Here is a 23,470-nt window from a genome sequence, read left to right on the forward strand (position 1 = left end):
ACCCTGTCCCCTGCCAGCTCGGTTGGTCAGGGGAGTCATCAGCCCCTGGACTTCAGTTTCTGCACCCATAAGAGGAAGGAATTCCTGAATTGGAGCAGGTTGTCAGAGGCCTCTGGGCTCAATCACAGGGTGAGCGTGTGACTGTGGCCAGGCGTCCTAGCCTCACACATTGAGTTCCCTGTTTGGGAGCCCCAGGGCCACTGGGAGGGCTGAGAACCATGTGAGTGTATATGCATGTGTGTACGTGTGTGGTATGTGTGTGGCAGGGTGTATGTGAGGGTCTGTGTGTGCCTACATGTCACATGTATATGTGGTGTGTACATGGGTACATCTGTGGTTTCTATGCATGTGGTGTGTATATATGTGTACATGTTGTGTGTGTATACATGTGTGGTGTGTGTGTCTGTGAGTCATCCCTTACCCTCCTGTTCTCTCTCAGGTGAACCCTACAAGCTGCAGGACCTTGGCTGGGGCAGGCAGTGGCCATGCCCCTGGGCCTGTCCCCTTAGACTGTTTCTGCCCCAGCACTGGCCTCTTGAGTAGCAAGCAAGCAGGTAGAGCCCAATGTCCAGGGCCTGGTCTGGGGCTCTCAGAGGAGGAAAGGCAGGACACAGAGGATAGCCTGATGGTTGGCTGGCCTTTCCTCCCCACGGGGGCAGTCCATCAGGGCAGGGCTCCCTGGCAGCCACCTCCACTAGTGTGCGGCAGACGTAGGAGCTCTGGCTCATCCTTGGCCCTCACCATTGCCAGGCCAGGAACAGGGGAGGGGCTCACAGCAGAATGTGGCCTTGTCCCCCATGTGCTTTCCAGAGGCCTCCACCCACAGCTTCAGTGCACAGGGAGCCCAGGTTTTGATGGTGAGGGCTCTTTCCCTACAAATGTGCCACTTCTCAGGTCCCAGAGGCCTGCTCCAGCTCAGAGCCAGGACTCCTGGTGGGAGCAGGCAGAGGAACCTGGCAGGAGCCAGCCCTATGGTATAGATCGCATCCCACCGCACACAGCCTGAAGCAAAGTCTGGGAAGCCCCAGGAGCTCCCAGGCTGGGTGCCACCCTCATGCCTCACTTGGACAGTGGTCACAGGTTTGTGCCTTTTATGCATAAATTGTGATTATTTGTGTGTGAAATGCTAATTGTTTTCATCTGGGTGAGTTAACCAGCGCCCCAGTGCCTGTTCTGGGCCCCACCCCAGAGGGCTGCTCTGAAGTGCTTACTGTTGCTGTTTGTCTGGGGTCTGTCCCCTGAACACACAGTGTTTTATGCAAGAGAGTTCTCGATTTGGGTTATTACATTTTCCACTCAGCCCTGTGTCTGTGAGGCTCATCCCTGTCTCCTGGTGCTGTTCAGCCCTCTGAGCTGTGTGTGCTGCATGCACCCCCTTCCCCAGCCACCTCTGGTCTCAGCCCTCCTGGTCCCCCCAGGACCTGTGTGAAATGGGGACACTCTTGAAAGTAGCAGACGCCCTTAGTGTCCCAGCAAACTCAGAATGGAGTCCCAGTAAAGACCCCCATGTCTTGTGGCTCTGAGCCAATGGCAGCCAGGCCCCTGGGGAAATGTCTGAGACAAAAGTGGGTTCTGGAACTGAAAACCCATAGGGCTAGTGTGATAATGAAAACACACATACACAAGTACACACATATATATATGCATAGACTCACACACGTACTTCAAACACACACAGTATAAGCACACACATACACACAGACTCATACTATTCACATGCAGAGATGCACACAAAGCATTGTACACACAATGTAAATATGCATGTGCACATATCCACACACTTGAATGCACATACATTCATAGGCACACAACACACACACGCAGGAACATACCCACACCCACTGCACACACCTAGTGTCAAGCACTCTGCTTCATCACACTGATGAGGTCTGTGGGAACTCATGACCATCCAACAGATGAGAAAGATGAGGCCCATGAGGACTGATGGCCTGTCCTCACAGGGTGCTGTCTGGGGGACTGGGGCAGCACGTTCTGGCCACAGGTTCCTTGAAGGAACAAGGGGTGATCTCAGCTTTGTTTTGGGGAATTGGAGAAACAGGTAACACCCCCAATGTGGGAGGAGGAGGTCTTGCGAGATTCCTGGTCAGAAGTTAGAGGCCGGGGTTGGGACACGCTCCTGAGGAAGTGGCCTCCAGAACAGAGGGGTGTCCGCCCAAATGCCCCCATGGGCACCAGCACTTTGAGGGCTGGGGCAGGCGCCCAGGGCCCCCCAGGAGAGGCGGCCCCAGACTCTGCTGGCCTCCAGGGATGAGGGATGAGGGACACGCGGGATGGTGCCTGGACCTGGGCCCCTCAGGAAATCACTTTCAGATCTCCCTCCAGCTCACTAACGTAAGTGCTGCTGGAGAATTGCCTTTTACCTAAATTGCCTCAATTTTCAATTTGCTTGACATTTGAGCAGCACGAGGCCTTCTGGCTCCCTTCCTGGGGCAGCTGCTGCATGGGACATCCCAGAGCCCAGTGAGTGGGGTGCAGGGCACCTGGGGGCCAGAGGTGCCACAGGGAAGGGTGCAGATCCCTCAGCACTCCCCAAGTTGCTACATGCACCCCAGCCTCGCTCGTCCCCCAGCCTGGAACCCCCCCATCACTTCCCACCCCAGGCTCCTCCACAACACCCAGCCGGCCCCCTTGGGCTCTTTTACTGCTGAGGTGAGGAGTTTGCAGGACTGAGGAAGGAGCTCACTTGCCCCACAGACAATGTCCATGTCCGGGAGGGACCCCAGAAATAAGTGGACTGTGTGTCCCTTGTGGAGGAGGGTGCAGGGAGGGGAGGGAAAGGGAGGGGAGGGGCTGAGGGCTGAGGGCGGGAGCTCAGGCAGATCTGGATAGCAGGTAGAGGAAGGGCAGAGGCTGCTCCAGGCCTGTGTCCTCCAGGCCAGGGCAGGTTTCAGGGCAGGGGATGCGCCGCTGATGCAGTCCTGGGCGGGGAGACAAGTGGGGGTGAGACACAGGGAGAGAGGGGGAGGAAGACAGACCCAGCAGCTAGGGGAACTCCCTGCTCTCCCCCAGAAGGAACCAAGAGGAGGGAGGAGGAGGAATAGGGATGAGAGAGAAGGGAACAGAGGAGGGAGGTGGGGAGAGGGGGAGGAGGGGGGGAGGAGGGGAGGTAGGAGGGGGGGAGGGAATGAGCCGGGTGAGGAGAAGGGGAGGGAGAAAGGGGGGAGAAGGGGAGGAGGGAAGAGCCAGGAGGGGAGGAGGTGGGGGGAGGAGGGAGAAGAAGGAGGGGAGGCGAGGGGGGGGGGCGGGCAGCCGCCTGCGTCCCCCGGGAGCCCTGACCCCACTGGGCGCCCGCGGCCCCCCTCCGGCCGCTCAGGTTTCGGGGCTGCGGAGGCAGATTGGGTAACGGGGCATGTGCTCCGCATTACCAGGAAAGCCTTAAAAAGCCCTCGTTTATCGCTGTTTACGTTCCGTGATTGAGAGGAGAATTCACCAAGACCAAAGGTTACTGCTGGTGTTTCTGTGACCAATATTGCCTCCAACTAAAGCAATTAGCTTCAAGGAAGGGCGCGTTGTCGTCGGGGCTCTCAGGAGCCCCCGGTGCGCGACACGCCCCCCCCCGCCCCGCCCCGCCCCGCCCCCTCGCCGCCGGGTCACGTGCCCGGGCCTCGGTTTCCCTCTGCGTGGGACGGGGACCCCAATTCGGAGCTCCCACCGGCCGCGCACCTCACTTCCTTGGTTCAGTCCCGGGGCCTGTGCCGCTGGCTCTTCTCCTGAGGCTGTTTCTACTCAAACTGGCCACTAAAATCCCCAGACATTTACGGAGAAAGCCGGACGGGCAGTCAGCAGATGCGCTCCTTCCGGGGAGGGCGACCTGACGGATCCGTAGCGTGTCTGTCTGTCCCAGGCCAGGCCCTGTGGGGGACGGCTGCGGCCAGGGGCTGGGCGTGCCTCAGTCTCCCCGGCTGTCAGCGGCGCGGTGATGGAGCCTGCGCGGCGCCAAGCGCTTAGAGCAGTGTAGGCAGTGTAGACCGGGATCGCATTCCCGCAGCTGCCACCAAGAATCCGGAGGACTGGCCAGCGGGTAGGGCTGCAGGCAGAGAGGCGGGGCAGGCGCTCCCCTAGGGAGGGGATGGAGGCCAGAAGCTGCTCTGGGGGTGGGGGTGGTCCCGCCCCCGCTTCCCACCCCGCCCCCACACCTCCTGCCTAAGTCACTTAGGAGCTGCCACCGCGCCCCGCATCATAGCACGTCTCCGCCTCGCGGTAAGCTGGGGTGCCAGCCCCGGAGCGCCCCAGCTCTGCCCCTCACTCCCTGGGCACCACACAGCGGGAACCCCTCGCGACAGAGGACTGGGTAGCTGTCTGCCTCCTAGGGTCGTCAGAAGGCCCGGGGGCTAGACAGGCGCACGCTCAGAGGTGGGCTGCAGCAGCGTGGCCCAGGGGTAACTCCGGCGGGGAGGCCCGGGCCAGGCCCCGGGCGCAGGGGTCCGCAACTCCCCGGGTCACTCGGAACACGGGACCTCTCCCCGCAGGACTGGAAGCAGCGCCCACGCTCCTCCCTGCAGAGGTCCCAGGAGCCCAGGGCTCCCGCTCTTACACTTCGCTGGCCTGGGCTGACGGTGGGTGGGTGGGCAGATGGTCACCGGTTGGGCCAAGGTCAGGGCAAGGGGCTGCAGGGAGACAGGAGTCCCGTGGTCCCGGTGCTCTGAGCTCCATCAAACCATGAGCCGGGCGGCCGGGCTCCAGGCCTACAGGGACACAGGCTGCGTGTCCTCAACAACACGAGGACTTCGGGGCTCCCCCGGTTGGCCAGTTGTCTGCTCCTCCCCTGTGATCACCCCACTTTACTGATAAGGGAGCGAGGCTCAGAGGAGACATGAGGGCATTCAATGCTTCAGTAGACACTTGCCAAGTTGCTGGATGGTTTCGGGGTTTCTTCATATCCCTGTGACCCTTCTGGGAGCACGGCCCACAGGGGAAGCCCACCTGGCCCCTCCTGTCTTCTCTGACTGCAGGGTCAACGGCACCCCAGCTCATGGGGTCCAGAACCTAGTCCAGGACCTGGTCCACCTGCACCAGCCCTGACACTGTCTCTCTGCCATCTGGGGCGGGGGCGGGGGGGGGCGGGGACAGAGGACAGTAGTGAGGGGCATACCCCAGGCTCCCATCTCCCCCACTTCCCCACCAGACCTGCGAATCCTCCTGGCCAGGCCATCTTCAGCTGCTCCTGGGTACACCCAGCCCGGGGTACCTGCAGTGTCCTCTGCTCCTCTGGTCAGTGACCACCACCCCTGTAACCTGAAGACACCCTGAGAGAGATCCCACAACCCCTCACGCCACCCTGCTTCTACCTCCAGAGAGACCAGCTCATTCTTCAAGGACGCCACTCACCCTCCACATAAAGCGCCCATTCTTCCCGGCGTGGGGCTAGGTGGGAAAATATTTTCCAAAGGTCAGTTTTCCAATTATACTTAAAATTTGAAAGCTTTTTTTTTCTTTTTTTTTTCTTTCTTTTTTTTTTTTTTGCCTCCCGTCGGTGCAGCCACGTTCTGCTAATTTCATAAAGATACCATTTAGCTGAGGTAGGTGGGATTCTGGGCATCAGAACAGCTTCCCAACGTCAACAGCCAGCCCTAACCGTAACCACCGACTTCCCATCATTTGTGGGGAAAAAAACGTTTCTCTCCCCAAAAATTATGGCCTGTAGGAATCAGACAACATCCCCATTGCCCGGCGGGAAATTACAGAGATTTTCTTGCATACTTAACGTTAAGCCATGTTTATAAAGTCCTGCTCTGTCTTAATGACCTGCTCACGGTCTGCTGGGGAAGCAGGATGTTTGAGGTCGCTCAGGGCCTGGGACACAGGTGAGCGCCCGTGTCACAGGACAGTGCTCCCGGGGTCTGGCGTGCAGCTGAGGCCTGTGTTGGGGGACAGGGCAGGGGGCACAGGACTGTCTCGCCCGTGTCCCCTCGAGTGCCAACAGGATGAAGGGGTCATAGGCACAAAGTGGGGACTTGGCCCAGATGCCCCTCCTCTCCCCCACCTCTGCCTCCATGGGCCCCCATGGGACTGGACTGGGGAACCTGCCTGTGCCCACACTCCATTCTCCACCTTAGCTGGACCTTGTCCCTCCCCATGCATACCTTCAAGGTCCCCGCATGTCTGAGAGGGATGGGCGCCTCCGGAAGCCTGCCAGGCCGCTCCCCCTGGCAGGTCACTTGGCCCCTCCTGCCTAAGGCCCCTCCTGCTAAGAGGGCACCAAAGTTGCTGAGGGTGCCAGATGAGGCGTGGGATGGAGAGGATTTCAGAAGCCACGGGGAAGGTAGGGGAGCCGTGAGGGGGCCCAGGGGTGTGTTCCCCTCCCACAGGAGGAAGGCCTGTCTTTTCCCAGGGTGGAGAGGGGGCAAGCTGCAGGATAGGATGCAGCCCCCTTCCCCTCCCATCCCTGCAGGCCCAGCTGACCAGGGATGAGGAGCCTGCAGACACACAGGCCAGAGCTGAGCTGAGGAGGAAGAGAGGCAACAGTGGGAAGGTGGAAGCAGAGTACAGATTGTAGCCAGCAGAGCAGGAGCAGTGAGGGCACAGGTGCCATGAGGGGCGGGGCCCATCCCTTACTACCCAGCCCAGTGTGTGAGGTGGGGGTGGGGGTGGGGACAGCAGTCTCAGCTCCAGCCAGTGGGCCTGATGGCACCAGCCATTTCAAATTTTAAAAGCTAAGAGTCTAGCTTTTAAAAACTTCATATCCCAGGATGCCTGGGTGGCTCAGTAGTTGAGCCTCTGCCTTCAGCTGAGGTCATGACCCGGGGGTCCTGGGATTGAGTCCCACATTGGGCTCCCTGCAGGGAGCCTACTTCTCCCTCTGCCTATGTCTCTGCCTCTCTCTCTGTGTCTCTCATGAATAAATAAAATCTTAAAAATAAATAAATAAAAATTTCATATCCCAATTTTCCAAGTTTGGTGACTTATTTCATGTTTTTAAACCGTGGGCATCACAAACCACACACCTCCCATCCTTCCCCTCACTCCCATGCTCCATCTACCTCTTGTCCCTGCCTTAGGGTCTTTGCACCTGATGTTTCCTCTACCCAGGACACCCCTGACCCAGCAAAGGCCCCTCACCCTGGAGAGAAGGAGGGCCCTGACCTGGGGCTGAGGTCCCTGGAAGCCCCTCCTGCCCTACCCCTCTGCCCTGTAACCCTGTCTTGTTTTGCCTATAGGTGACTGGGTTTACCAAGCCTGTCTGTTCAGCTATCCTAAAGCAGACCTGAGCTGAGCCTGTCTATAGGATGGCAAGGAGGTCCATGTGTCTGGGTACAGGCATGAGGGCTCCAGTGAGCCTGGTGAGGCCATAAGGCCTGTGGGCAGAGTGAGGAGCTGGGATTTTATTCTAGGGAGTCACTGAAGGATTGATGCAGACCCTGTGGGGTATGGAACAAAACCTGTGTCCTCGGCTTCCAGGTGGTGAAGACAGAGAACAACTCATTTCTGTACAAAGGCTCTAAATGCATAAGATGAAGGGGGTATGGCCTTCAAAGAGCTAAGACCCTAGAGAGGCAAATAGGATAAATACTAATTCTCCTCTTTATGCATCCACCCACCCATCCACCCACCCAGGGATATCCCTGCAGGGTTTGACTCCACTGCCTTCTTGATTGCCTGGACACCTTTTGGGCTGTCCGTTGCTCAAACACTGGGTGAGGAAGAAGATAGGAAAGAAAGAAACAAGACTCATGGGACACTGATACTATAGCCTGGACCATGGTAGGGACTTCAGAGAAAGGACTTCTTCCTGTTTCTCAAAACTACCGTAGGACAGAGGGATTATCTGCTCTATTTTTCCCAGAAGAAAGTGGAGATTAGAGAGACCACATGGCTTACTCGAGGCCAGAGAACCACTAAGTGACTGCACCAGATCCATAGTGAGGCTAGTTCATTCCAAATTCCCAAACTCCCCAGTGCAAAGTGGGGGTTCAGGGCAACCGTGTTACTACTGTTAGGCAAGCAGCCTGTAAACCAGCAGGCAAGCTAGCACTGTCTGCACTAGGATTTTTTATGCCATCATTTAAAAAATTGATATAAAAATAATACATGTACAGGTTTAAAAAAATAGTTCAAATAGAAAAGATGGAACCATAAAGAGGAAGTCTTAACTTCCAGCCCCAATCATGATGAAGTGCTTTCGTGTAAGATTTACCCTGTCCCCACAAGCAACTATGAAACTAGACAATGTGTACGTGAGGCAACTGCTCAGGCAAGAGGCATCAGACAAAGCAGGGCTGTAACTCGAGCTCCACATTCTGGCTTCACGCCTGATGCACTCACCCGACTGTGGTACAGGGTTGGAGAACCTAAACAAGACAGCTCACTGGGAAGAGGGAACCTGCTGGTGCTCAGGACTGCGGAGGTAGCTAGAGCTGCAGGGCGAGGGCTAGAAGGAGGAAGCGATGTAGAGACGCACCAGAATTCCGCAGAGAGTACCTCTGAGTCTTAGCAGAATACTGGCTGCAGGTACACAGGGCTGTGCTCCGCTAGGTAAGCAGAGAGCAGCCAGGGCAAGCTGAGAGCTGGATGGGGACCTGGGAGGTTGCACAATGCTAAGGACACTGGTGCTCTGCTTCGCAGCGAGGGGTTACTCTACACCCACCCAAAACAACTACCAGCAAACCCCAATAGGATCACGTTCATTGGCCAGTAAGCTAACTGCCTGTAGGGAAAGTGGTCAGTCCTCTCTAAAGACAAATAACCTCTTTGAAATGCAACCAAAAATTTTAATCTAGAATTCTATGGCCAGCACAAAATCACCCCTTAAAAATAAAGGGAAATAAGGACATTTCATGCAAACAAACCTGAGATAATTCATGTACAGGCAGGTTTAAACTACTGCAAATGTTAAAGGAAGTTCTTCTGACTGAAAGGGAATGATATCAGGTGCAAGCTTACTTACATGAGCAGTGAGGAGTGCCAACAAGGACAAGTGTGTGGAAAAAAAAAAAGGACGGGGAAATAGAAAGGACGTTGAAGTACCACTAGAGAAAGAGAATGGATTCATAATGATAAAAGTGGACCCTTTAGGAAGATACAGACATTCTAAACATTAATGCACCTAATAACAGATGTTCAAAATGCAGAGAAGCAAAAACTGAGAGAACTAAAGAAATAGGCACATTCACAGAGATTTAACCTCCTTTCCAAGTAACTGATGAAAAATAGACAATCCAATAAAGAATATGGATGATCTGAAGATCACAAATCACACTAACCTAAATGAAACCCACAAAACACAATACTGAGGAATACACATTTTTTAAATGCACATGGAAATTCAGCAAAATGAGTCATACTCAATGAAAAAGCATTTTGCAATAATACAGTATGTTCTCTAGACACTAGTAGAGATGAAGAAATCCATAAGAAGCTAAAAAGAAAATCCTCAAATCTTTAAAAGGAACACACATCTAAATAATTCATAGGTCAAAGAAGAAATCACAAAGGAAATCAGAAAATATTTTGAAGTGAAAGTTAAAACAAAACCTAACATAATATGTGGAAGGAAGCAAAAGTCAAGCTTAAAGGAAAATTTACAGGGACCCCTGAGTGGTTCAGCAGTTGAACGTCTGCCTTCAGCTCAGGGCGTGATCCTGGAGTCCCAGGACCGAGTTCCACATCGGGCTCCCTGCAGGGAGCCTGCTTCTCCTTCTGCCTGTGTCTCTGCCTCTCTCTCTGTGTCTCTCATGAATAAATAAATAAAATCTTTTTAAAAAGAGAGAGAAAAATTTACAGCTTTAAATGCCTACAATGAATTATCTAAATTCCATCTTAAGAATTTTAAAAAGGACAAATTAAATCAAAATAGAAAGAAGGAAATAAAGACAACAGCAGGAATCAATAAAGTAAAATATGAACAAACCATAGAGAAAGATCAAGAAAATACAAAATTGGTTATTTGAAGGATCAATAAAACTGAAAAAACCCTAGCTAGCTCAATTAAAGAAAAGAGAAAATACAAGTTGCTGTTATTAAGAGTGAAAGAGGAGATGTAATTACAGGTCCTGAAGACAGTAAAACAACTGGAAAGGAAAAGTTATGGACAACCTTATACCAATAGATTTGACAACTTAGATAAAATGGGCAGATTCCTTCAAAGGCATAAAATTCCATAATTCACATGCATGTGCATGCACACACACACTCACTCACATACGTTATACATGAATAGCACTACACTTACTAAAACTTTGAAATTTCCTCACAAAGAAAGGTCTAGGCTCAGGTGGCTTCATTAGTGAATTATATCAAATATTTAAGGAAGAAATAATACCAATCTTAGACTAATTCCTCCAAAAAATACAGCAGGAAGAAAAACTTTCTAACCATTCCATGAAGTAATCATAACCTTAATAACAAAACTAGTGAAGGACGTTATAGGAAAAGAAAATTATAGACCAATATTCCTTAAGAATATAGGCACAAAATCATTAACAAATATTAGCAAATCAATTCCAGAAAAATTGTGTGTGTGCATATGCATGCAAGTGCATATATGTTAATACTAGACATACAAAATGCTTTAATATTTTAAAAACCCTACATTTTGCCACATTAACAATGAAGGAAAACATATATTATCACATAAATAAGTGAAAAAATTTTTGACAAATTCAACACCTATCCAAATCCCATGATTTTGGGGGACAAAAAAAAACTCTTAGCAAAGAGCTTTTGGAACAGAAGGAAACTTCCTCAGCCTGATAAAGGGTATCTGTAAGAAACAAAAGTATTTTCATTCTTCAGTTAACACATTGTGTATATAGAAAAGGCTAAAGAATTTACCAAAAAAAAAAAAAATCTACTGGAAAAAATAAATGAATTAGGCAAGATTTCTTGATACAAGGTCATCAGACAAAAATCAATTATATTTCCATATAAAAGCAATGAACAATTAGAATATGATTCTTAAAAAAAAAAAAAAAAGAGTCAGTACTATCTATGTAGCATCAAAAATGTACAAAGATGGGCAGCCCAGGTGGCTCAGCAGTTTAGCGCCACCTTCAGCCCAGGACCTGATTCTGGAGACCGGGGATCCAGTCCCACATTGGGCTCCCTGCATGGAGCCTGCTTCTCCTTCTACCTGTATCTCTGCCTCTCTCTCTCTCTCTCTCTCTCTCTCTCTCTCTCTCTCTGTTTCTCTCATGAATAAATAAATAAAATCTTTTTTAAAAAATGTACAAAGACTAGGGGAAAACTTAGCCAAACTTGTGCTGGGCTGGTATACTGGAAACTACAAAACATTGCTAAGAGAAACCAAGGAAGATCTAAATAAATGTGGGTGGATACATATCATATTCTTGGGTTGAAAGACAACATCGCTAAGATGTTGATTCCCAAACTGATCTAGAGATTTAATACAATCTCAATCAAAATCTCGCAGCCCCTTTCTTAGAAATTGTCAAGTTTATTCTAAGATTTATGTAGAAATGTGAAGTACCTAGAATATCCAAAGCCACCTTGGAAAGTAAAGAAAGATTGATGGACTTAACACTATTTAATTTCAAGACTCATTATGGTATTGGCAGAAGGATGGACAAACTGATCAATGGAATAGGAATGGTTCAGGAATAAACCGAACCTTACAGGGTTAACTGATTTTTGACAAGAGTGCCAAAGGAATTGAATGGAGAAAGAAAAAGGCTTTTTAACAAATAGGTCAGGAACAACTGTGTTTTTACATGAGGAATCACTGTCAGTCACCAAGATAGCAGTAGCAGTCTTAGGTGAGAGCTGAAGTCTGCTAGTAACACCTGGCTGTGGCCACACCATATGCCAGGCCTTAAGATGTTCCTGCCTACCATATGTGAGATATGATACCATATGTGAGATAAAGATACCCTGGGAGAAGATACACTCAGGACAAAGCTTTGTTCAGATACCAAAGGGGCCAGAAATAGGTCCTTCATCCCCAGGATGAGATGGTCATAACCCCCATGCAGAACCCTTCTTGCCAAGTCTCCAACAACCCTGAGCCACAAGTCTGGGGCAATGGCTACAAAAGTAGAGACCTTCCTGGACCATGAATCATGAGTCAAATCCCAATGTGCCTGGCTGGAGACCTTCTGGTCTCTCTCTTCTTGCTTAACTCCATGCTCATCTCAGAGTCTGATCCAGCCCCTTCAAACTCCAGCTTTTCAGTCCACCCTCCATGTCTCCCAAAGTAATATTTTTTATGAAAATTAACTTATCATATTAAATAATGAAAAGACTTCTACTTCTGACCAACAGAGAGTAACAGAGTCCAAATTTACCCTCCCACATGAGACAACCAAAAAACAAATAGCATGTATGAAACAATGTTTTTTTTTCCCCAAGACATAAGACATTGAACATCAGACAATGAAGGAAAGTGATTGATCTCTAAGAGCCAGGAAACAAAGGAGGTGACCTATGATTACTCCAGTTTACTTCCTCTAATAGTTTCCAGCTCATGATGCAGGGAGAGGGAAAAGATAGAGTACAGTGGTCGCATCAGAGTACACCCATCAGAACATGAATTGGACGACAAAGCTGAGAACAGGGAGACCAAATGGCAAGAGTCATCAGACAGGGTACTAGAGAGTAGAGACCTGCATGGAGAAAGAATGTCAGAGGGCTGCCTTCAAGGATGTAGCAGAGTATGGGCCAGCATATGCATGTGAAGAAGCTATCCAAGGATGGAGAAAGAGCCACCTGAGAGGATTAGAAGCTCTCACAAGACCAGGAAGAGTGCCTGTTCCCATCAGCTAGATTGGAAACCTCATGATTCACGGGGCACAGTGGAGAATACAAGAAAAGTCTTGTCTTGTAAGTAGGGAGTCATTTGCCCTAGACTGAATGTTGTTGTGGCCCCACGTAATAAATCTTAAAGCAAGACTTCAAATCATAAAACTGTTTCCAAGTAATTTTACCGTGCTCCAGAATGAAGCACAATAATATTTGTAGGAATACAAAATTATTCAGTACCGAACAAGGTAAAACTCACAATGCCTAGGACAAAAAAAAGAAAGAGAAGAAAGAAAGAAAGAAAGAAAGAAAGAAAGAAAGAAAGAAAGAAAGAAAGAAAGAAGAAAGAAAGAAAAGAAAGAAGAAAGAAAGAAGAAAAAAAAGAAAGAGAAAAAAAAAAGAAATTACCAGGCATTAAAAGCAGTAGGAATATACAACCCACAATGAGGAAAAAAGCTAATTAACCAAAACTGACCCAGATGATATATGAATAGTAACTTTCTGAAGTTTAGGAGACTTAAGATGAAATTGGATTCAAGTACAAAGTGAGACTTTCTTTGTATTTATGATTGCATTCAATTCACATATGGACATAATAGACTCATATTACATTTCTAGGAATATTTTTCACTTTTTCAAATTAATTCAAAATAAATATATTTTCTTTTCAAAGATTAAAAAAAACTGATCCAGAAGTGAAAACTATATTAACATTAGCAGAGAAGAATATTAAAGCAATTATTGTATTCTTTATGTTTAAAAAGAGATGTGGAAGATATAAAAAAGACCCCAAACCAAAATTCTTTTCTAAAAAATAAAAATGAAGTTGAAGGACTAATACTAGCTGATCACATGACTTAGCATAAAACTGCAGTAATCAAAACAGTGTGATATTGGCACAAAAATGGTAAAGATGTCCAGAAATCAATTCTCACAAATATATAAATATAGTGAGTGGACTGTTAACAACAGTCAAAGGCAAGTCAGGGAAAGAAGGATAATCTTTTCCACAAATTATGCTGAAAAAATTGGATATCAGTAGGGGATAAAAATTGAAGTTCCATACAAAATTCATATCTTCAAATTGAACTTAAAATGGATCTATAGTTAAATGTAGAGCTCCAAATTATAACATTTTTAGGAGAAACCTTATGATCTTGGGATAGGCAAAGATTTATTAGCTACAGCACCAAAGCATCATCAACAACAAGCATCAACAACAAGTTGATAACTTGGAGTTCATCAAAAGACATCCACTTTGCAATAGATACTTTTTTTTAATGAAGATTTTTTTATGCATTCATGAGAGACACACAGAGAAAGGCAGAGACACAGGCAGAGGGAGAAGCAGGTTCCATGCAGGGAACCCGATGCAGGACTCGATTCATTGATCCCAGGTTCACGACCTGAGCCAAAGGCAGACACTCAAACCGCTGAGCCACCCAGGCATCCCTACAATAGATACTCTTGAGACAAGCTACAGACTGGGAGACAAACTTCACAAAGCATATATCCAATAAAGAACTTGTAGCCATAATAGATAAGGAATTCTCAAAACTCAATACAAAAAGAATCCAACTTAAAAATGGGAAAAAGCAGGGATCCCTGGGTGGCTCAGTGGTTTGGCACCTGCCTTCAGCCCAGGGCATGATCCTGGAGTCCTGGGATCGAGTCCCATGTCAGGCTCCTTGCATGGAGTCTGATTCTCCCTCTGCCTGTGTCCTTGCCTCTCTCTCTCTCTCTCTCTCTCGAATAAATTAATAAAATCTAAAAGAAAAATGGGAAAAATCTTTGAACAGGCACTTTACCAATGAACATATATGGATGGCAAATAGACACATGCAAATATGCCCAACACCATTACCCATCAGAACATGAAGTTAAGGGATCCCTGGGTGGCGCAGCGGTTTGGCGCCTGCCTTTGGCCCAGGGCGCGATCCTGGAGACCCGGGATCGAGTCCCACATCAGGCTCCCGGTGCATGGAGCCTGCTTCTCCCTCCGCCTGTGTCTCTGCCTCTCTCTCTCTCTCTCTCTGTGACTATCATAAATAAATAAAAATTAAAAAAAAAAAAAAAGAACATGAAGTTAAAAGCATAAGGACATACCATTACATACTTTTGAGAGTGGATAAAATTGAAGACTGACCAGAAACTGACTGAGACTGTATAGAAACTGAGACTAGTAGGGATATAACATGGTATAAACACTCAAAAACAATGTGGCAGTTCATTAAAAATTTATGGTGGGATGTCAGCATGAGGAACTCCATGGACTCACTCACCAGAAAAAAGAAATGTGGTAATAAATATTAAAAAAACAATTATTTAAAGTCTCTGGAAATTGTCCCAAGGGCATATAAAAAATGACGAAAAGTTTATTCAAGGAAACATACTAAAACTTGGTAAGAACAGCAAGAATCTGTGACATTTGAGGTATGGCCCATTCCTTCTTTCCTTCTCCACTCTCAGCTTGATAGAAGCTCCACTCTGTAAGAATGGCCAAGAAGATGGTTGGGAGCTAAGGGGAAGGGGGGCACCAAGTCTTAATATACCTCACCCAGAAGAGCAGGCCACCAGCATTTCTAATGCCCTCCAATTATAAATTGGCCTGGGGAGTGTGGCCAAGAGATCAGGAGCTCCCTTCCTGCACCAATTCCCACCCCTGGCATAGACGCTCTGTCCTAGGTGTAGCCAGCCAAGAATACTGGGACCCTCACCACCCTTGCCCCAGATTAGGGCAGAGTTTCCAGAATAAGAGAGTCAAGTCATGCAGACCAGAGTCTACTGCCCCATTCAGAGCCCAGAGTAGTGGATCAGAGATATTGTCTAGGAGGAGAAGCATCCCATAAGAAAACAGGGCTCCAAAACTCTTCACAAAGGAACTGACATTATTTGAAAAAAAAAAAAAAAGCATGGAGAAATGTAAGCTTAAAGTGGCTTAAATTAATAGGACAACAATTCCTCTCAGTTAGGAGCAACAAGCTAAACCACAGGCCATCTAGTTCATAGGCCTAGAGAGAACTAGGGAAAGAAACAGCTAAGAAGACACCCTGGGGACAAAACAAAGCTCAAAGATTGACTTCAAAATATAGTCACATTGAATTGGATCAGACTACCAAGAAATACATGGCCCAGGGGATTGTCGAAAACTATAAAGCAAGCAATTAGTGATCAGTTGCACCTAAGGGGTGGAGAGTAACACCAAATAAAGAAAATAGCCTAACAGAACTCAGAGAAAGAGACAATTGAAAGAGAGCCCCATAAGCTACCACCTGAGATTTCCCCCCTCTCATAAAACAGGAAGGCAGCTCAAGGTTTGTGCAGCTGCTTGAATATGTCCTAAAGAACCAGGTTTGTCTTTCTGTTCCACCTTCCTTAGCACAGTCCTCTTCATGGTCTCGAGATGACTGTGGCACCTCCAGGTATTGTGTCTGAATTCCATAAATGAAGTAAGAGAATGGGAAGTAAAGGTCTCCAAAAGCTTCCTTTTTATTCCAGAAGGGAGGCTCTCCCTTAGGACTCCTGTCTATATCTTATTGGCCAGAACTTCATTCGGTTGCTACTCCTAGCTGTAAGGGAGGTTGGAAACTATATACTTTACTTTTTAGTCTCTAGTTCTGAAAGGCAAGGGATAAGTGGTTGGAATAGATATTGAATGAACCTCTTAGAGTATTTGTCACACTTTGTTTAATTGAAATGCAGTAATTAACACTGTGGACACTTCCCATGAGGATATGATTCATGATGCCCAGATGGACTACCATGGCACCCACCTGGCAACCTGCTCCTCAGGTCCGTCAAAATCTTCAATGTGCGAAATGGAGGACAGATCCTTATTGCCAACCTCAGAGGTCACGAGGGTCCTGTGTGGCAAGTGGCCTGGGCCCACCCCATGTATGGCAACATCCTGGCATCCTGCTCCTATGACCGGAAAGTCATTATCTGGAAGGAGAAGAATGGCACTTGGGAGAAGACACAGAGCACACAGGACGCGACTCCTCAGTAAACTCTGTGTGCTGGGCCCCCCATGACTACAACCTAATACTGGCCTGTCGGAGCTCAGATGGGGCCATCTCCCTGCTGACATATACCTGAGAGGACCAGTGGGAAGTAAAGAAGATCAACAATGCTCATACTATTGACTGCAATGCCATCAGTTGGGCCCCTGCTGTTGTACCTGGAAGCCTTATAGACCAGCCATCGGGACAGAAGCCCAACTACATCAAGGAGTTTGCTTCGGGCGACTGTGACAACCTCATCAAACTGTGGAAGGAAGAGGCGGATGGCCAGTGGAAGGAGGAACAGAAGCTAGAAGCGCACAGTGACTGGGTTCGAGATGTGGCCTGGGCCCCCTCCATTGGCCTGCCCACCAGCACCATTGCCAGTTGCTCCCAGGATGGTCCTGTGTTCATCTGGACTTGTGATGACACCTCAGGCAATACATGGTCACCCAAACTTTGCACAAGTTCAATGATGTTGGGTGGCATGTAAGCTGGTACATCACAGCCAACATCCTGGCTGTCTCGGGCGGAGACAATAAGGTGACCCTGTGGAAGGAGTCTGTTGACAGACAGTGGGTGTGCATCAGTGATGTCAACAAGGGCCAGTGATCTCTGTCTGCTTCTGTCACAGAGGGCCAGCAGAATGAGCAATGACAAGACAGGCAAGCCCAGCTCCTCACCTGCTGACTCCAGCTCCAGGACTGCCCTTTCCTGGACCAACTGACCAAATAGCTGGGAGGAACAGCTCCAACACGATTACTTTCCCAGTAGTTACAAATGCAACCAGATTGATCATCTGCCTTAACATGATTTGATATGGTTTGTAATTTATTGTCCTGCTGAAAGCATTCATATTATGAGGAAAAAACTACAAATGATCTTCAGATCTATTATTTTAAAGTATTTTTGGCCATTTTTATGTAACTTTTGGGTTCAGGCATTATTTGGGGGGGGTTGTTTCCAAAATAGTTAAATAAATTCATAAAAAAACAGGGGACTATTTCCCTGTTTTTTTTGGGGGGGGCTTTTCCACAAAAGAATACTTTGTTGACAAATTACCCATTATTCACTTTGTTACACCACTTACTACACTTGCATCCCGCCTTCTCACCACACCCCATCCGTGATTCTAACCCTGAAGAAAACACACAGAATGCAGTTCTTCCCACGGCACCAGCCTGGATTGCAGTCCCCCAGGTGCCTGAATCGACCAGCAGACACTCAGGTTACCCGGAGCATACCACCATCCACCAAAGCAGACTCTGAGGGTGGCTCCTCCCCGAGGCAGTGCACAACTGCGACACTGGAGAGGTCTCTGCCTGCTGGGAGCCAGTAAGGCACGGAGCTGCCCTTCCAGACACACCCCACAAGTGGGGCCCTGCAAGGCTGCTGGGGTGTGGCAGTTTTAGAACGAGAATGAGATCTTTGTAGCTCCTGAGAACAGGTGACAGCAGAGTTCCAGCCCACCCCAATGCAGGGCCATCCCCAGGGTGCGGGAAAACAAGCAGGCTGGAGCTGAAGACGTAATGCACCAGCCATCTACCTGTAGGGGGTGCTGGCTCTTCTTCCTCCTGCCCCACCCCCGCCCTCAGAGGCCCAGAAGCCCTCTGGCCAGCAGGAGTTGCCCCCGTCCTTGAGCGGAGAGAGAAGCAGGCTTCATACACTGGGGTGAAGTGCATCAGCGAATAAAATGCCAATGGTCCAAGCATGCTGCCCTTCGGGCTAGATGCAGAAGTCTACACAGTGCTCAAAACCCACTAAAGAACCCTTATTTTTATATATAAAAACATTATAAACAAATAAAGCATAAGGCGATGTAAGGCTTGTATTTCAGCTTGAGTCCAAAGAACTCACTCCATCTTCCCTGGAGCTTCCAGGCATTGGAACCTCAGCCCCGGGCTCCCCCTGAGGTAAGCACAGGGCACAGGAGAACGGACTCCTGTTTCACAGCTGGGGAAACCCAAGGTTCAGAGCCCAAAGGAGCTTGCCAACAGCCAGCAGACAGTTCTAGAAGTAGAGTCTAGAGCTGTGCCATCCAATATGGTGGCCATGATGGGGCTAGGGCCCTGTGCTAATATTTGGAGCCATTGAATAATGTGTATGATACAGTACCTGGGTTTTTTTTGGCTTTTATTAACGTGGTGACTAGAAGGTTCAAAATTGGGTATGTGTCTCACATTCTATTTCTACGTGGCTGGGTGGCGTCCTGGAGCGGTCATGTTGTGGTCCTTGTGGCTGCTGCTATGCCGTCGTCGCCACTGCGGGTGGTGGTGGTGTGCTCGAGCAACCAGAACCGGAGCATGGAGGCGCACAACATTCTCAGCAAACATGGATTCAGTGTCCAGTCCTTTGGAACAGGAACTTACGTGAAGCTCCCAGGACTAGCACCTGACAAGCCAAATGTTTATGATTTCAAAACTACATATGATCAGATGTACAATGATCTCCTTAGGAAGGATAAAGAACTCTATAGCAGAATGGCATCTTACATATGTTGGACAGAAATAAGAGAATCAAGTCTCGAACTGCAGAGACCTGTTCCATCTGATCCTCACCTGTGAAGAGAGAGCGTACGATCAGGTGGTAGAAGATCTGAATTCCAGAGAGCAGGAGACCTGCCAGCCGCTGCACGTGATCAATGTGGACATTCAGGACAACCACGAGGAGGCCACCCTTGGGGCGTTCCTCATCTGTGAGCTGTGCCAGTATATTCAGCACAAGGAGGACATGGAGAATGAGACTGGCGAGCTGCTTCAGGAATTGGAGGAGAAGAGTGGCAGAGCCTTCCTGCACACGGTCTGCTTCTGCTGAGCCGCCTGGCCTGGCGCACTGCCCCGTCCTGAAGCCATCTTGTTGAGCTTCCCTTTGTTAATACTTTTTCCCTCCTGATATTTGTTTTCACCTTTAGGTATTCTGCCGACCGACAGTAGCAGTACCCAATAAATTGTACATATGAAATACAAAGCTACACATAAATGCCAGATTAAAAACAATCAAGTTTTTCTGTCCACTTTGACTTAACGAGTCAGATGTTGATTATAAATTTTTTTTTCTTTAACCAAAACAATAAACAACAGTTTCTAGTATCTTTCCCCCACGCATTTGTGGCTTCATTGTGGCTCCTTCTCTCCACCCCCAAACTTGCTGTAATGTATAAATAATCTGAATAAAGCAATGGGCTTGGTCTTACTAGGAAAGAAAAAAAAAAAAAAACAACAGGGGAACTGTGTACTCGCTCAAGACTCTGCCCCCCCCAGAGGAGCAACAGCAATGGCCTCATGCTATAGGGGAAGCAGACTTCACTAAAATGGTCTAGCCAAGTCACAAAACAAATAGCAAAAATAAGTCCCCAAGAGGAGGAAGGGCAATCCAAAATTCCTATAATATATATTACCTAAAATGTCTGATTTTCAACAAAAAATTATGACATGCAAAGAAACAAGAATGGCTGAAAAACTTCCCAATTACTGAAATACATTAATCTACATGTTCACGAAGCTTAGCAAAGTCCAAACAGGACAAGTACAAAGAAATCCATGCCCAGATACACCAGAGTAAAACTGCTGAAAGACAAAGACAAAGAGAAAATCTTGACAGCAACAAGAGAAAATGACTTTTCACACACAAAGGGATCCAAATAGGATAACAGCTGACTTCTCATCTGAAACAATGGAGGCCAGAAGTTAGTGGTATGATATATTCAAAGTGCTGCAAGAAAAATACCCAGAATCCTATACCTACCAAAAATGAAGTGGGGATGCCTGGGTGGCTCAATTAGTTAAGTCTCTGCCTTCAGCTTAGGTCATGATCCCAGGGTTCTGGAATTGAGCCCCACATCAGATTCCCTGCTCAGTGGGGAATCTGCCTCTTTCTCCCCATCTGCTTCTCCCCCCACCCCACTCCACCCCCATTCATACTTTCTCCCTCAAGTTAAAAAATAAAATAAAATCTTTTTTAAAAATGAGAGTGAAATAAAAATATTCCCAGGAAACCAAAACTGAACAAATTTTATTCTGGCAGATCCATCTTATAAAAGAAATATGAAAAGAAGTTTTTCAGGCTAAAAGGAAGTACTCACAGATGAAAATTCTAATCCACATGGAAAAAAGAGCACCATTAAAGGTAACTATGTAACTATTTCCAAAACAAAAACAAAAACAGAATACATATTATTTTATTTTTTCTCTTAGCTGATTTAAAAAATACATGAAACTCATATATCAATGTATTATTGAGCCACAAAAGTCATATATTTGACAATAATAACATAAATGAGGTACATAGGAGCTGAGCTATATTGTAGTAAGGAAATGACACCAGATTGTAACTCAAACCTGCATGAACCAATTGAAAAAAAAAAGATTGTAAATAATAAGATAAATAGAACAATTCAATAAATACATCCTTGCTCTCCTTTGCTCAGCTTCTTTATATAAAACAGCAATTAGGGGGGGTGAGGGGTGGGGGTGAATGGGTGACAGGCACTGAGGGGGGCACTTGACGGGATGAGCACTGGGTATTATTCTGTATGTTGGCAAATTGAACACCAATAAAAAATAAATTTATTATTAAAAAACAGCAATTATAACAATGTACTGTTTGGTTTGGAACATGTATAAATTTAATATACGTAACAATAATACAAAAGGGCTATTCTGTAATCTATTTAGGAATAGATCTATTAAGGAATATAATTTCTGTATCACATTAAAATGGAGTTAAAAGAAATCCAAATTAGATTTTTTTAATAAGATTTGTGTGGTAGGCCCTAGAGCAACCACTAAAATAGTAATCAAAAAAATCTAAAGAATCACTAAATGAAGGAAAATCCTATGCTAGAAAACATTCACTTCATGCAAAAGAAAGAAGTAAAGGAGGAAGAGAGGGACAAAAGAAGTAGAGGAGACAGAGTAAATAAAAAGTAAAATGGCAGATATAAGTCTAACTATATCAATAACCACATTAACTACATTAACTATGAATGGATTAAACTATCCAATCAACAGGCAGGGAATGACATAGTTGATAAAAAACTTCATCCTACTATGTGCTGGTTATATGACTCACAGCATTACATCTAGAGATTCACAAAGGTTACAGCAGAAGGATGAAAGGGAGTTAGATCATGTGTATACCAACCACAAGAAAGCTGGAGTGGCTATATTAATATCAGATGAAGTAGCTTTAACATTTTTTACTAGAGACAAAGAGGGACATTTTATAAAGCTAATCCATAGGGAAATTATAACAATTATAAACATATATGCACCAAACAACAGAGCCCTGCAATATGTGAAGCAAAGGCTGACTGAATTAAGGGTAGAAATAGACAATTCAACGATAATCATCAGAGCCTTCAGTACTACACTTTATCTTAAAGATTTTATGTATGTATGTATGTGTTTATTTACGAGAGACAGAGATTGTGACAGAGATAGGAAGAGGGAACATGAGCAGAGAGGAGAGGGAAAAGCAGGTTCCTCACTGAGCAGGGAGCCCAATGCAGGGCTCAATCCCAGGACCCTGGGTTCATGACCTGAGTTGAAGGCAGATGCTTAACTGACAGAGCCCCCAAGGCACCCCAACACTAAACTTTCAGTAATGGATAGAATGAGGCAGGAGATCAATAAGGAAACAGGAGACTTTGAACAACAATGTGCACAAAGTAGACCTAACTGATATGATAGAATGCTGCACTTAACAAGAGCAGAATATGCATTTTCCTCGGACGTACATGGAACATTCTACAGGCCAGATAATAAGTCACAAAACAAACGTCAATTACTTTTTAAAAACCTGAAATTCTACAAAGTATGATCTGCAATCACACTGGAGTAAAACTAAAAATTAATAAGAGAGAGATGTTAAGAAATTCACAAATATGTGCAAATTAAACAACAAATCACTAAATGCCAATGGCATAAAGGAAAAAAATCAGAAAGGAAATTAGAATATATTTTGAGATTAATAAAAAATACAAAAATTACACATGAATATTTCTGGATGCAGTTTAGAGGGTGATTTGTAGGTATAACTTACAAAGAAGAAAAAAGATTGCAAATCAATAAACTTCTACCTCAAGATCCTAGAATAAGAAGTGCAAACTGAACCCCAAGCAAGCAGCAGGAACGAAATAATAAAACTACAGCAGAGATTAATGAATTAGCATAAAAGCAATAGAAAAATCAACTAAATCAAGTGTTTGTTCTCAGAAAAGATCCAAAAAATTGATAAACCTTAAACTAGACCTAAGAGGAAAAGAAGAGAGAAGACTCAAATTACTAAAGTCAGAAATGAAAGAGGGGACATAACTACAGACCTTACAGAAATAAAAATAATTTAAAAGAATGCTGTGAACTGTATGTCACAGATGAGATAAGTTAGATGAAATGGACAAATCCCTAGAAAGAAGAACTAAAAATAACCCAATAAGAAACAGAAGATCTAAGTAACCCATACAAGTAAGTAGTTTGTCTTAGTAATCAACTTCCACAAAGAAAAGTCCAAGACCAAATGGCTTCATTGGTAAATTCTTCCAAACATTTGAAAAGGACTTAATACGAATTCTTCATGAACACTTCCTAAAATAAAAGAGAACGGGGCAGTTTCCGACTAATTCTATGAGGCCAGCATTGTCCCTATATCAAAACCAGACAGACATCACAAGAAAATGAGACACCATTCACTTATATTTTCCTATGAATATAAACACAAAATCCTCAACAAATGTTATTAAATGGAACCAAGCAATGTAT

At 46.4% G+C, this 23,470-nt stretch overlaps 2 pseudogenes; both read left to right on the plus strand.

The window, feature by feature from the left end:
- The first annotated feature begins 8,879 nt into the window (after positions 1 to 8,879).
- On the plus strand, positions 8,880 to 17,369 carry LOC121485729 (annotated as a pseudogene).
- Positions 17,370 to 18,958: 1,589 nt separating this feature from the next.
- Positions 18,959 to 19,526, plus strand: LOC121478542 (annotated as a pseudogene).
- Positions 19,527 to 23,470: the final 3,944 nt, after the last annotated feature.

This window comes from Vulpes lagopus, chromosome 2 (assembly GCF_018345385.1).
Source record: "Vulpes lagopus strain Blue_001 chromosome 2, ASM1834538v1, whole genome shotgun sequence".
Classification (NCBI taxonomy): domain Eukaryota; kingdom Metazoa; phylum Chordata; class Mammalia; order Carnivora; family Canidae; genus Vulpes; species Vulpes lagopus.